This window comes from Aegilops tauschii, chromosome 4 (genome assembly GCF_002575655.3).
Source record: "Aegilops tauschii subsp. strangulata cultivar AL8/78 chromosome 4, Aet v6.0, whole genome shotgun sequence".
Lineage (NCBI taxonomy): Eukaryota > Viridiplantae > Streptophyta > Magnoliopsida > Poales > Poaceae > Aegilops > Aegilops tauschii.
Window position 1 is genome coordinate 154,882,673 of NC_053038.3, and position 13,915 is coordinate 154,896,587.

Genomic DNA, 13,915 nt, shown 5'->3' on the forward strand with positions numbered 1-13,915 from the left:
AGTACGCGGCACCTCATCATCACATGCAGGAAGCTGGCTACAGATAGGCTCATAAAACCTAGCATGAGTGCTAGGCCCCGCATCAGAGCTGCCGCATACAACTGCAACATGACGGTTGTGCACAATATCACCTGACGCCTTCCACTGCAAAAAAGACAAGAGGCAAAGAGAAGTACACATGTGAGTACTAGAATAGTTCAGATTTACAATGGCTGCACCTTTAAAAAAAAAATCTGATATTAAAAACTCAGATGCACTAACCGGCAGCTTCCCAAACTTGTAAGTTTCCAGTAATTCTTTCCCTTCACAAGCACATCCTCATTGTATAACTTCATCAGGTCCTTGGTCATCAGGTATGACGCACGTGGCGTCAACGTGTGCATGACTGAAAATTTGCGAAGTTTCAAACAATCAAGATACATAATCAGGGGGACAATGGCACAACCCTCTGCACAATTCTGCTTGCTGCCTTCTGTTTGCCACCTCACCACAGCTGCCTGCAACTCATCAACAACAAGCTGGCAAAAGTCCATCTGAGCCATAGCCGCATAATCCATGTTCTCTACCTGTCACGCCCAAGATGCTACCCTATCCTAAGGGAACACGAAGGTCCCACCAAGGATAGAAGCGCATCTTGAAGACGCTTTTGCAAGGTGGATATCATTACATCAACATTACATAATATTTGGGGATACATACAAGGCATACAAATGCCGCAAGAATACATCAATACATCATACATGAGATCAACATCCGACTACGGATGAAACATAAACAGAAACTCGAACGACATCCACCCTGCTAGCCCAGGCTGCCGACCTGGAACCTATCCCCTGATCGAAGAAGAAGCAGAAGAAGAACTCCAAAACAAGAAACATCGCTCTCGCGTCATGATCATCGCAGAACCTGTACCAGCAACTGGTGTTGTAGTAATCTGTGAGCCACGAGGACTCAGCAATCCCATTACCATGGGTATCAAGACTAGGAAAGCTTAATGGGAAAGGAAGGGGTAAAGTGGTGAGGTTGAAGCAGCGACTAAGCATGTATGGTGGCTAACTTACGCAATCAAGAGCGAGAAGAGAAGTAATGGAACGGTCGTGAAACTAGCAATGATCAAGAAGTGATCCTGAACTCCTACTTACGGCAAACATAACCCATAAACCGTGTTCACTTCTCGGACTCCGCCGAGAAGAGACCATCACGGCTACACACGCGGTTGATGCGTTTTAATTAAGGTCAAGTGTCAAGTTCTCTACAACCGGATATTAACAAATTCCCATCTGCCACATAACCGCTGGCACGGCTTCCGAAAGATAATACCCTGCAGGGGTGTCCCAACTTAGCCCATCATAAGCTCTCACGGTCAACGAAGGATATTCCTTCTCCCGGGAAGACCCGATCAGCCTTGGAATCCCGGTTACAAGACATTTCGACGATGGTAAAACAAAACCAGCAAAGCCGCCCGGATGTGCCGACAAATCCCGATAGGAGCTGCACATATCTCGTTCTTAGGGCACACCGGATGAGCCAGACGTCGGGTTGGCATAGACCCTGGTTGCCCAGGGGGCGCCGGACATCGCTCGGTTTGGACCAGCACTTGGAGAAGCACTGGCCCCGGGGGGTAAAATGAAGATGACCCTCGAGAGCGCGACTCCCAAGGGAAAAAGGCTAGGTGAGGCAAATGTAAAACCAAGGTTGGGCCTTGCTGGAAGAGTTTTATTCAAAGTGAACTGTTAAGGGGGTCCCATAAATCACCCAACCGTGTAAGGAACGCAAAATCCGGGAACATAACACCGGTATGACGGAAACTAGGGCGGCAAGAGTGGAACAAAACACCAGGCATAAGGCCGAGCCTTCCACCCTTTACCAAATATATAGATGCATTAATAATATAAGAGATATTGTGATATCCCAACATAAACATAATCCAACTGAGCAATCTTCATCCGAACCTCTGATCGACCCGGACACGTCAAAAATTCTCGGCGCCGTAGCAACGCTATAAGAGGGGCTGAGCAAAGCGGTAACATAGCCAAACAACGGTTTGCTAGGAAGGGTGACAAAGGTTAGAGGTTCATGGCAATTTGGGAGGCTTGAGGAGCAAGTGAATAGGTAGCGCAGCAAAGCGATAGAACGAAGCAACTAGCATAGCAATGATAGTAATGAGATCCAAGGTGACGGTCATCTTGCCTGAAATCCCGCTAGGAAGAAGAACGAATCCATGAAGAAGATGAAGCCACGAAGACGAACGAATCCTCACGATCGCAACGACACGGGAACTATCGAGAAGAAGCACACAACAAGGTAAACAAACCACACATGAACAAGGAATGATGCACAACCAAGAATGATGCATGACAAAGCTATATGAAGCTACTCATGACAAGAGATGATGCATACAAGAGCAACACATGAAAGCAAGTTTAAATGAGGCCGGAAGCAACACATAACAATTCCGGTAAGTCCTCATATGCAAATTTCGAAATTGGTACAGAACTGAACAAGCATTAAGTTGAAGTTGTTAAGCAGCAAGTTAAAGAGCACCATGATGATCTACATGAAATTCTAGTCAAGTTACATATAAAGTTCATTAGATTCGGAGCTACGACCTAGAAGATATGAGCAACACAAGATAAACATGGCATTGATGCAAAATGCATACAAACATCAAGAAAACACCTCAAAACAAGGATGCAACATGATAATATGAAACTACATGAAAATCTAAGCAAGTTTCATATAGAGCATGCTCAAAACGGAGCTACGGTGCAACACATACACTCCAAACAAGTCATAGCAACAATCTGTCCAAAACAGCAACTAGGCATATAGAAATCAACAAAACTATATGCTGCAGAAACTCAACATGAAAACAAAAGGCATGGACATGATGTACAGGTAAAGCATGAAAAAACATGCAGACTGAGCTATCTCCAGAAACCATTAGAGCATGCTCAAAAGGACATGGCAAGATTGCAAATAATAACAGATTCACAGACTTGGCAGAATTACTGGACATGGCAGAAATAGCATCAGGTTGCAATGTTCAGAGCACGAAATCAACATGCTACAGGAACTTAACATGGCAAAACAAGGCATGGCAGTATTCTACTAAATACATATGACAAAAGTCCCTTAATGACCATAAGCCAAAAAGGACCAGAAGATATGATGGCAACCATGTAAACATAGCAAGTTTCGTTAACAGGTTTCAGACTTAGCAGAAAACAGAGCATGGCAGAAACAATAATATGAAGGCATCTTGGTGAGCTTGATGCACTCACCACAAGGCAATTCATGACAAAACAAGCATACCTACAGCAAGATGGCAAGTTTATGAAGCTATCCATGGCAATAGAAAATACATAGCATGTATGGATCAACTACAATAAGCTTGGCAAAATTGAATAACACGTAAACAATCTGCCAGAAATATTTTATAGCAAAAGTAGAGCAAGATTGAGTCATGCTATGGCACTCCATAATTGCAAAATAGGGCAGGGATGGATCAATTACAACAATAGCTATAAAACATCCTCACTGAATATCACCAAAATATGCATGGATCTCTCTGTAGCATCAAGTTTACATGGCAACAAAATAACAGCAGACAAAGACTTGGAGAATTCACTGTCCCTGAAATCAGAAACATTACGGGGCCTAGTTTGCATGCTTGTGCTAGTCACCACAGAGATCACAAAAATACATGGCATACACCTCTGAAAAGATAGCATGGCATACAACAAAACACATGTAGAGCTCATGCCCATAAGATGCACAAATTAAATGATACAAAAATAACAAATCCTCAAGTTCTGCTAAGTAACAGCAGACAACAGCAACTTGCACTCTTGCACCAGAGATTTGGGCATCAAGATGGACTCTAATGAACATGGTGCAATGGAACAAAATATAGAGCATCACGAGACAAACATTTCGATATAATATGCACGCAAAACGGAGCAGCGGATGAGGAAATATGGCATGATGAACAGGGCATGATAATAACATCAGAAAAGGACTTGGTGGAATTTCACCTCCGCGAAAGTTGGATGGGGAGATCCCGGGACGGAGCGGAGCGGGACGGCGGGGCGTTTGGATCACGGGACGGGTGGATCTCGTCCACCCGCCCGGATCTGGCCGGAGCGAAGGCGGCGGCGGGCGGTGCTCCCCGCGGCGGCGCGCGCCGGCGAGCGAGGCGGCAAGCGCGACAGGGGGCCGGCGACGGGAGGTCGGGGCGGTGCGGTGCGGGGCGGAGGCCGCAGGCGGTGTCGGCGAAGCGCGGCGGCCGCGGCCGGCGCGGGAGACGCGCGGCGCGGGCTCTAGCATGGAGGTCGCCGGCGGCGAGTGGCGGCGGGGCGCGGGACGGGCGGCGGTCGGCGCGAGGTGGAGGCGAGGGTCGGCGGCGGCTCGCGCGGGCTCGCGCGGGCCTGCTTCGGGCCCCGCGGGCCACGGTGGAGGGAGGCGGCGGAGGCGACAGGTGGCGCGACGGGAGAGGCTGGGAGCGGCGGCGGGGTCTCGTCCGGTCCGGGACGGACATGTCCGGCGGGCGAGAGGGGAAGAACTAGGGTTTGGACCCGGAATTTCGGGGGGAGAGGCATATTTATAGGTAGAGGGAGCTAGGAGAGTCCAAATGGGGTGCGGTTTTCGCCCACGCGATCGTGATTGAACGACCGAGAGCATGGCGGGGACTTAGAGGGGGTTTTGGGGCTGTTTTGCTGCAACACACAAATGGACTTTGCGGTTGCCCGGTTAACCGTTGGAGCACCAAACGACCTCCAAATGGAACGAAACTTGACCGGTGGTATACCAAGGCCACTTGACAAGCCTCGGTCCATTCCGAGAACGTTCAACACCCGCTCACGAAAAGAAACAAGAGGGGTGCGCCGGAGGAGATAGGAGTGCCGGATTGCAAAACGGACAACGGGGAAAAAGCTTGGATGCATGAGACGAACACGTATGCGAATGCAATGCACATGATGACATGATATGAAATGCAGATGATGACATGGAAAAATGCAACACGCAAGCAAAAGACATGGCAACGACAGCGAATAACTGACAGACACCTGGCGCATCGGATCCGGGGCGTTATACTACCATTGCAGCAACTCTACCCAAATGAACTGCAGGCCCGGGGCACAGCAAATTCTGGTAAAGTATCAGGAAGAACACCTTCACAACAAGGTCAACAGTCACATGGTCATCTTCCTCCACCAACACCTTCAACTTCTCAAGCAAGTCCTTGACACCTATACTTTTCTAATGGTCAAAACCAAGCTCATCCTTGAGGGCAGTCAACGAGTCATCATGGCCGCTAGCAGCAGGCATGGGTGCAGTGTGACATCCCATAGGTAAATCAAAAATGTGATTAACTGCATCACGATTGATTCGAAGAACCCTGCCATTCCCAAAGTCCATTATCATGGTGGTAGGGTCAATCACTCCCATCAGATAGCACATAAGAATGCGCGACACATTTTTCTTTACTGTCAGTTCAAAGACAATACCGAATCCAGCATCCCGAACACGACTACAGTGTGCCTCTTTCAACAAAGCAGCAGCCTTGCAAATAGTGGGAAGCGACAAATGTACGGTCTTGATAAATCGAGAATCATCTCCCTCAGCATCATCTTCAGCTACATTGCTCTTACTAGACTTCTTCCTCTGTGTAAAGGGAAATGCAATCCACATTAGAAGACTAGCCATACAAAAAGAGACAGAGAAAACACAGATAGAATAACAATGAAGGAAACAAATGCAGTCCACTTCAACAAACCTTTGGAACAACATCCACCTCCTCGCCAGAGTCACCACCAACATCTTCATCGACATCATCACGGGCACGCTTGGGTAGACTCTTAGATGAACCACAGTCTTTGCGTCTACCACTTTGAACATCCCTCACAAAATCAGCAAGCACAAAGTCGTCATCATCAGAGTTGGGACCTTTAGTGACATGTAGTCGCTTGCGCTGAGGATCATCCTTTCCACCAGCTTTAGCAGTTCTCTTGCCAAGATTCTTGTTCATGTCAGCAACACGTGGACTCCGCCGAGGTGTACCACCTTCCTCAGCAACAGTACTCAGCCTCTTCTTCTGCAAAGAAGGCTGCTTCACCTTGGCAAATTTGGCACCCTTGGCACCATCTGCAGCTCTCCTTTGCTTCTCCTTCTCCGCAAACTCTTTTGAGTCACTTTCAAACCTCAACTTCTTCTTGCTTTGCTTCAACTCGTATTCACGAAGCTGTTCCGAGACCATCCAATCCTATGTAACTTCCTCTGTACCATCAACAGACTGCGATTGTGTTTCAGACAAGACGGGACATCTCTGGTCAAAGCTCACACCAACATTACCCTCTGCAAAATAATGGTCAATCAATTGAGTAACCTCCTCAAACCCAGGCGCCCCAGCATGGAAAACAGACACTGCATCAAAATGAAGTTTCACTATGGTCGTTAAACAGTGCACAAAAGAACAAATACAGTATATTTAGACATATAAATGCAGTGCTCCAACCATAAGCTAAAATAAAAAATAATTCATTGCACAAAAAACTTGAATAAAACAACAATGCAGTTCACACATACATGTAGTGGAGTTCACATATACAAAATAAATGCAATGCTCCATACACTAACTTCACGTTTGTTCCCAACAAAATGCCGGACTAGATACAGCAAGGCAACACCAATTTGTACAACATCAAGTAACCAACATACACAAAATAAACAAATCAATCACATACCAGAAGGAGGAGCCACACTTATGGGAGAAGATTCAATCGGCGAATTCAATTGATGTCCTCCCTCGACACCATGATCCTTGCCACCAGGACAACTAGAGCCAATTGGTGTATCATTATGAGAACCGCAATCACCTACTTGATTCAAAAAGAACCAGAAACAAAAATTACAAAACATCACGTGACAAAATAATGCAAACGAACGCTGACAACTAACAGAGCATAAACCAATATGCAGGATCATTTAGGAAACTAGATAAACATCAAACAAAATAAACAAAAGCCTAAAATAAGCACTCCACATACCCTGAACTCCTCCTCCCAATCTGCTCGGCGAAGACATGGCGTTTGTCTGCAGCACAACGACGAAGTGACAGATATAAGCAACAAAATCGGCGAAAGTCTCACGAAACCCTAGATCCCCCTTGCTACACACGAGTATCGACTTCAAATTGAGATAAAATCGGCTGCCTACGAAAAAATTACACAAGCAAAAATAGCAACAGAAACTACGAGAATCACAAAACAAGACGAGGGGACGATCAAGACCGAGAACAAGCGGAACGTACCACAAAAAAGGTGCGGCGACGGCGGTGGCGGCGACGCCGACGGTGGGGAGGGGGGAGGGTGCGGCGACGGGAACGGACAGGAAAGGGCTGCGGGAGCGCAGCGGCAAGGGCTCGCAGAGCGGACGACGACGCGGAATGCAGGAATAAGAACCTCTTGAGGACGGCGGTTCCTCGGGCGACGGCGGTTGCTGCGGACGACGACGGTTTTGCTCGAGGGAGCGATGCCTCGGGAGAAACTGCAAGAGAGGAGAGGGGATTGTTCTCGGTCTCTCTTCGTCAGCGGAGCGGTGGGATCGCCTAGAACGGACACGTAGGAGGCCCGCGTGTGGCAAAGGGCAACATAAAATGGGCCGGCCCAAAAACGGCCCAGCTAAAATAAGAAAGACTACATCAAAACGCACATGATGCGGTTCCCTCTGAAGAACAATGAAGTTCAATCGGTAAAACAAAATAAAATACATGCAGTTCGCAAAAAAAGTTAAAATAAAAAACAACACGCGCGTTAAGAAAATGCATCCGAAAAGAAAAAGTCTACCTTCAAATAAGTGCCACACCAAAAAAGGGGGGCCCAACCCCCCTACCCCTCCCGTACTAGGGACTGCAGTAAGTACAGGAAAAAAACAGATGCAGTACGCAGCACTAGAAAAATGCAATGCAATTCGTTACACGAAGCAGTATGGTGTAGCAATCCAGTGCCGGATTACCTACATGAATAAATACACGGTATAGAACACAGCGAAAAACTCATAAAATTGCGGAATACATTGTACTTTATTCAGGGGCTGCAGCAAGGACACGCAAAAAACTGTGAAGTACGCACCTGTACACAAAATGCAGTTCTCCATTGTACATGATGCAGTGCAGAACTCTAACCAATGCAGTTTCATTATCATGCAGGATACATATAAACGTGACAAATGCCTGTTCACACAGAAAGTGGTGGTTAAAAAATATTTACTGATCAAAAATAAAATAAAACCACGTTAAAAAACACCACGTTCGCATACAACCACCCAATCGGAGCGGTTGCATCGCCACAAGACCACGATCATAGACGCAACACCAACCCACGATCTGCACAACCGCATCGTCAGCGAGATCGTGTAGTTCATTCGATGCGGCCATCCCACCCCGCGCCCTCCCCTTAAATTCAGACCCATGCCATAGGCCTTCTCATCCACAACAACACAAGTATCCATTGCGCTGCCACCAAATCGCTCCATGACATCCATCTCCACGCAAAACACCAAGCCCTACTACCGGCGATGGCGTTCGCCGACGAGTACAAGGGCATGGAGGCCCACGGCAACACCAAGCTGCACGTCATCCACACCAACGACAAGAAAGCAGATGGCGATCACCCACACGCAGTACGAGCGCCACCTCATCCTCCAGCGCCACAAGATCGTCGGCATTGATCTCGAGTACAACAACGAGCCGGAAGCGACACAGAAACCCGCCCTCTGCCAACTCTCCATCGGCAAGAAATACCTAGTGCTGCTCTTCCAACAGAGCGCCACTGAAAGATGCACCGTCTTCGACAACTTCCTCACCGACCCCAGGTACACCTTTGCAGGCTTCTCCATCGACGACGACAAAACCAAGCTAGAGCGCGTCAATCTGGAGGTCGCCAACTTTGTCGACATCCATAAGGAGTGGAGGGTGCCCGAGGCAACCAAGGAGTTGGACTCCCTTGGAGACGTCTCCGGCATGCTCATCGACGACTACTACAACAACATGAAGAAGAAGATCACCGACGACGAGCACAAGCACTGGGCCACCCTGCCTCTGTCCGCACATCGAGTACGCGGCAAAGGACGCCTACGCAGCATACGAGATATGGAACCGCATCACCCTCACCCAGGACGGGCTTCGCCGTGCAAAGCTGGAGAAGGAGGAGCCCCCCCAAGAAACGCGCCAGGAGCAGCTGGGGATGGGGAGACGCTAACTGGTGAAGAAGAAGATGGTGCCGGCCAAAGAGCCAACAATGCCAGCGTCGTTTTAGTATTATCATCAAATTTTCTTTATGTTGTTTCCTTATGTATCGTTAGTTTGCTTGTGATCATTTGATTTTGCTGAACTTAGTTTGCTTGCCATGCAGAATTGCTTTTAATGATGAAGTTTGATTATGTTAGATTGCTTTCTGTTGAACTTAGTTTGCTGGTGACGAACTTGTCGTACAGAATGCTTGTGATAATTTGTTTTCTGTTGTTTGCTTATGTATCATTATATTCGAGCAGTGCATAAAACGAAATAAGATGCAGTGTGCAAATAGAACGCATGCAGTGCAAATTGTGTACCAATGCAGTACAGACTTTGTCGAATGAAGTTTACACATACCCAACAAAGCAGTGAACGCCCCTAAATTTGAAAAAAAGAATACATAAGAGCAAAAACACAAAAAGAAAAATGCGACCTGTATATGTAGTGTGGAAATATATGAACGTGTAGTACAGAAACATAATCAATGCAGTACACGTATGTTTACTAAGTACTGCAATCCCCTACATTGGAAAAAAGATTACATAAGAGCAAAAGCATGAAAACAAAAATGAGAACTGTACATGTAGTATGGAATGCGTGCACATGCAGTACAGAACCCTGATCAATGCAGTGCACAGATGATTTGGTAAGCAGTGCACGCCCCTACATTAAAAAAATACATGACAGAAAATACAAAGAAAAAAATTGACCACCCAGGTGCAGCCTGCCCCAGCCAGTCTCATAGTAGACCTACGCCCTCAGCAGGCGAGTCGTTCTGAGCCACGATGCGTGGGGCCGGGCGCACATGGGCCCACAGGTCAGAGAGCATAGAGCAGCGAGCGCCGTGTATAAGCGCCCAAATAAGTAACCAAAGGAGTTCGACACGGTTGCCTCGCCAACGCTTATAAACAGGTCGGGCGCGCCTTCTACGGGCGAGGTGGGACTAAACATTAGGCCGCACACAACGCACCGGGAACCAGCCGTGCTCACAGGTCGACTTGGGCCCAATGCGTCTTCACTCGACGAACCCAGGCCCAACACACAAAAGAGAGGCCACTGAAAATTAAAAAAATCCCACATACCATACAAAAACGCAGGCCCAACCACGCGTTCCGCAGTTTATCTTGATATGACAATGCAGTTTGCTATTTTCAAGTAAGAAGTCCTCTTGCTACTCAAATGCATTCGCGGACACTGAATCATAACCAATCCACCACCTAACACCAAAAATAAACATTTATTACTTTCGTTGCTCAATTGGTTGCATAAAAACGTATCCATTCGTGCTCCAGACTAACACAACTTGTCCCCCCGTTCCTCTTTTTCTTCAAATCGTAGATCTAGGGTTCATCCCATCCCAGCTCTTCTCTGCAATTCCAGTGAACCCGCCATGGACTGTAAGTGCGGGTGTTTGGCAAGGATGGCACCGGTAGCGGACACATGCGTGTACGCAGAAGGTCTAGAGCTCACCAACACAGAGTGGCGCAGCATGCTTGGGTGCCTGATGATACCCAACAGGGGGTTTCGGCCGCCATTTCTTCATCGCCTCACAACCGCAGATCTGCAGGAAAGTTGGGTATTTCCCCTCACAATTTTGGAAATAATCTAGCCTGCAAATCCACATCTGAATATATAGTTCAATCAATTTGTTCAGTAGTGTCAACAAAATACAAAACATAATTTGTATTGTTGTTCAGATTTGTTAGCTATTAAGACTAGATGCTTCCACCTATTTTTCTTCTGTACCACACCAGGTATCAACACTAGTTAGATCAGAACCCCAACACACGAACAAAAAAAGGGTCAGTAGATCAGCGTTGCAGTTCTGTTAACATGCTGTGAAGTACACTATAACTGACCTTGCAGTACAAGCATGTTGTAGTATAATATATATCCTAGTAAAACTAGAGATCAATTCCGTATATAAGTTTGTTCATACATTGCAACTACTTTAGAAAATAGCAGTCATATATATGTAAGTATTTAAGTCAACATAAACAGATCATCCTAAGTATAAAGAAAAACATTTGTTGTTTACTTATAAAATTCTTTTTCCACCCATTCCAATATGCAGAAACTGCCATCCACAATAAAATTTCCTGCTCCGAGTTCAGGGAAGGTTACTTTGGAGACACAACACAAGAATGGGTATGCAGACATGCAAGCTGACTACCACATCGACTGTGAAGACTGCATCAACATAACTACTGGTTGGAAAGATTTTGTCTCCCAGAATGGCTTTGAGGTCGAAGAAGTGGCCATGGTGTTTTTCTACAAAGAAGAAGACTCCCTCAAGTTTACAATATTTGCACTCTAGGCTGTCTAATATGAAGCAACCAATATTTCTAATGCTTTGCTTATGCTGTATGCTTTTAAAATTATGTCCATCAGACACTTTGAACGATGCCTATTTAAAGCATTCAACCTCAACTGCATCATTTTATCATCCTTTTTAGACAAGTTGCTGTTGGCAGTAATGCAGTTCTCTCAAGCACATAGTGTGGTACTAAGAATTAAAAAAAGCAGTTCTCTGAACAGTAACAAGGAAATGCGAATGGTCGAAACTTTGCAGTTAACATATGATGTTCAAAAACAATTCTCATAGTATGGAGTTCAAAAAAATTCTTATAATAACTATTCAGCTAACACAAGCATATAATGGACCATCCATTCTAATAGCACAATAGAACATTAACCACACTGCTAATGCAGTACAGAAGTGCATATTATGCAGTCCTCTAGAACACAGAATTCAGTTTAAGAAAACAGAAATCTCATAAGCTGCCATAACCACTGTAATATAGCTACAACAAAGTACACTACTAACGAAAATGCAGTGCACTACAACGTATGCCACAACTACAACAAATAAAATTAAAACAGTAGAACTCCAAACATGTGGTAGACTAACAGAGGTGTCAATTTCATTCGCACTTCCATAACTCGCCTAAAAATTGTCCAACCACTAAATTATTAAAAAATACCCCCGCAAAAAATTACATGGAAGACACGGCAACTGGACGAATAGCATCAGCTCTCATTTAAAAAATGCAATTAAAAAATTACATTTATACCCGCAATACAATGAACTCAAACCTATAGCAACACTAATTACAATATTCAAACACGCATGGACGCGCAAAATCCAAAATATCATTAAGAACAGAGGAGCGGACGAAGCTCACCCGCCCGCACAATCACATTAACAAGAATTGAAAACAAACTCCTAAAAATTAACAAATTATAGAGTGAACAGACCGATTAAAACGAACGCAATCAAAGAATTCCTACTAAAAAACAACATGCGAGCACAAAAAAATCGCATCTGAAGCGAACACGAATGAACAGAGAAAGCTCGTCCGCCAAATCCCTCGATTTGCAAGCACTCTAGTAGATTTTCCTGTAAATTAGAAAGAATAAAGGTAAAATGAGATGCAGAGACAAACTATATCATCCTGCAACACCCGATTCCACACAGAAAACGCGGGCGGAACATCAGAAAATGAAGCAGTTCTCCCATGAAGCATTGCAGTGCCCAACGTAAAGACGATGCAGTTTGCTTCTATTAAGCGTGCAGTGCGGAAGTGTTATCAGAATAACTATTCTGCTAATATTAGTAGAATAGACCGGCTGTATATATATATATACTTCACAGCATGTCCATCATCATTATCAGTACATCCTGCGCAGGTGAGTTAGGATGCACTTGATCCCAGAAAGGTATCTATCCTTCAAACCAGAGGAGTGCTTCAAACTAACAAGAGTACATAATATCCAACAAAAGAGGGTCGTGCTACAGGAGCAGAATACATGGCTCAGTCTACATATCAGTACGAATCAAGTTGTGCATATTTGCTGTTGGCATGAACCACATCGCCGCATGTCGGGTTTGCAAAAGCCATCCATCGCATGGAAGCTTGATGCCTTTCACACACGGAAGATTATCTGGCAACAAGCGGTGCCGACGAATCTCTGGATATGGTGATTCATGAAACCCATGGTATGATGTGTAAACACAGTCCCCCCTGGCGAATGGAAGTTGCATAGCACGGTAATCATCGCCGGTGATATGATCGATGATTGGTTGGATGATCGGATAATTGAGCCCGAGGAACATGGAGTGGTTGCTGAGGCTGTAAACCCGCCTCCAGTTGAATACGCCTGGCCCAACGGAGTTGGGATCTTTCTCGAACACGAAGCAACCATAGCCATGAATGTCACGAACGCTCTAGGCATTGTACTGCATGTGGTTTGATGAAATGGTTTGGTCAATTTGGTACGTGCAAATGAGCATCAAATGACCACCGTTAGCTGAACGAGCGATAAACCACCACCCATCGGCTGGTATGATTCCAGGTCCTGGAATCATGAAGGCCAGCGCATTTGCGTCTGCTGCAACAATTCAAATTGGATACCAAAAGGACAAAAATAAACAATCATGTTCAGAGTATGTGTGGAATTAAGATTATTATAAAAGTGACACATATCATAGACAGAGAATTGCAATGCCGTGGTCATAATCATACCCCAAGTTAAAAAAATAAGCCAATGGCTTTCATATTCTAGCAATATATCATGGTTCAAACATCATGTAACAATGAGAGGAAAATAGATATGACA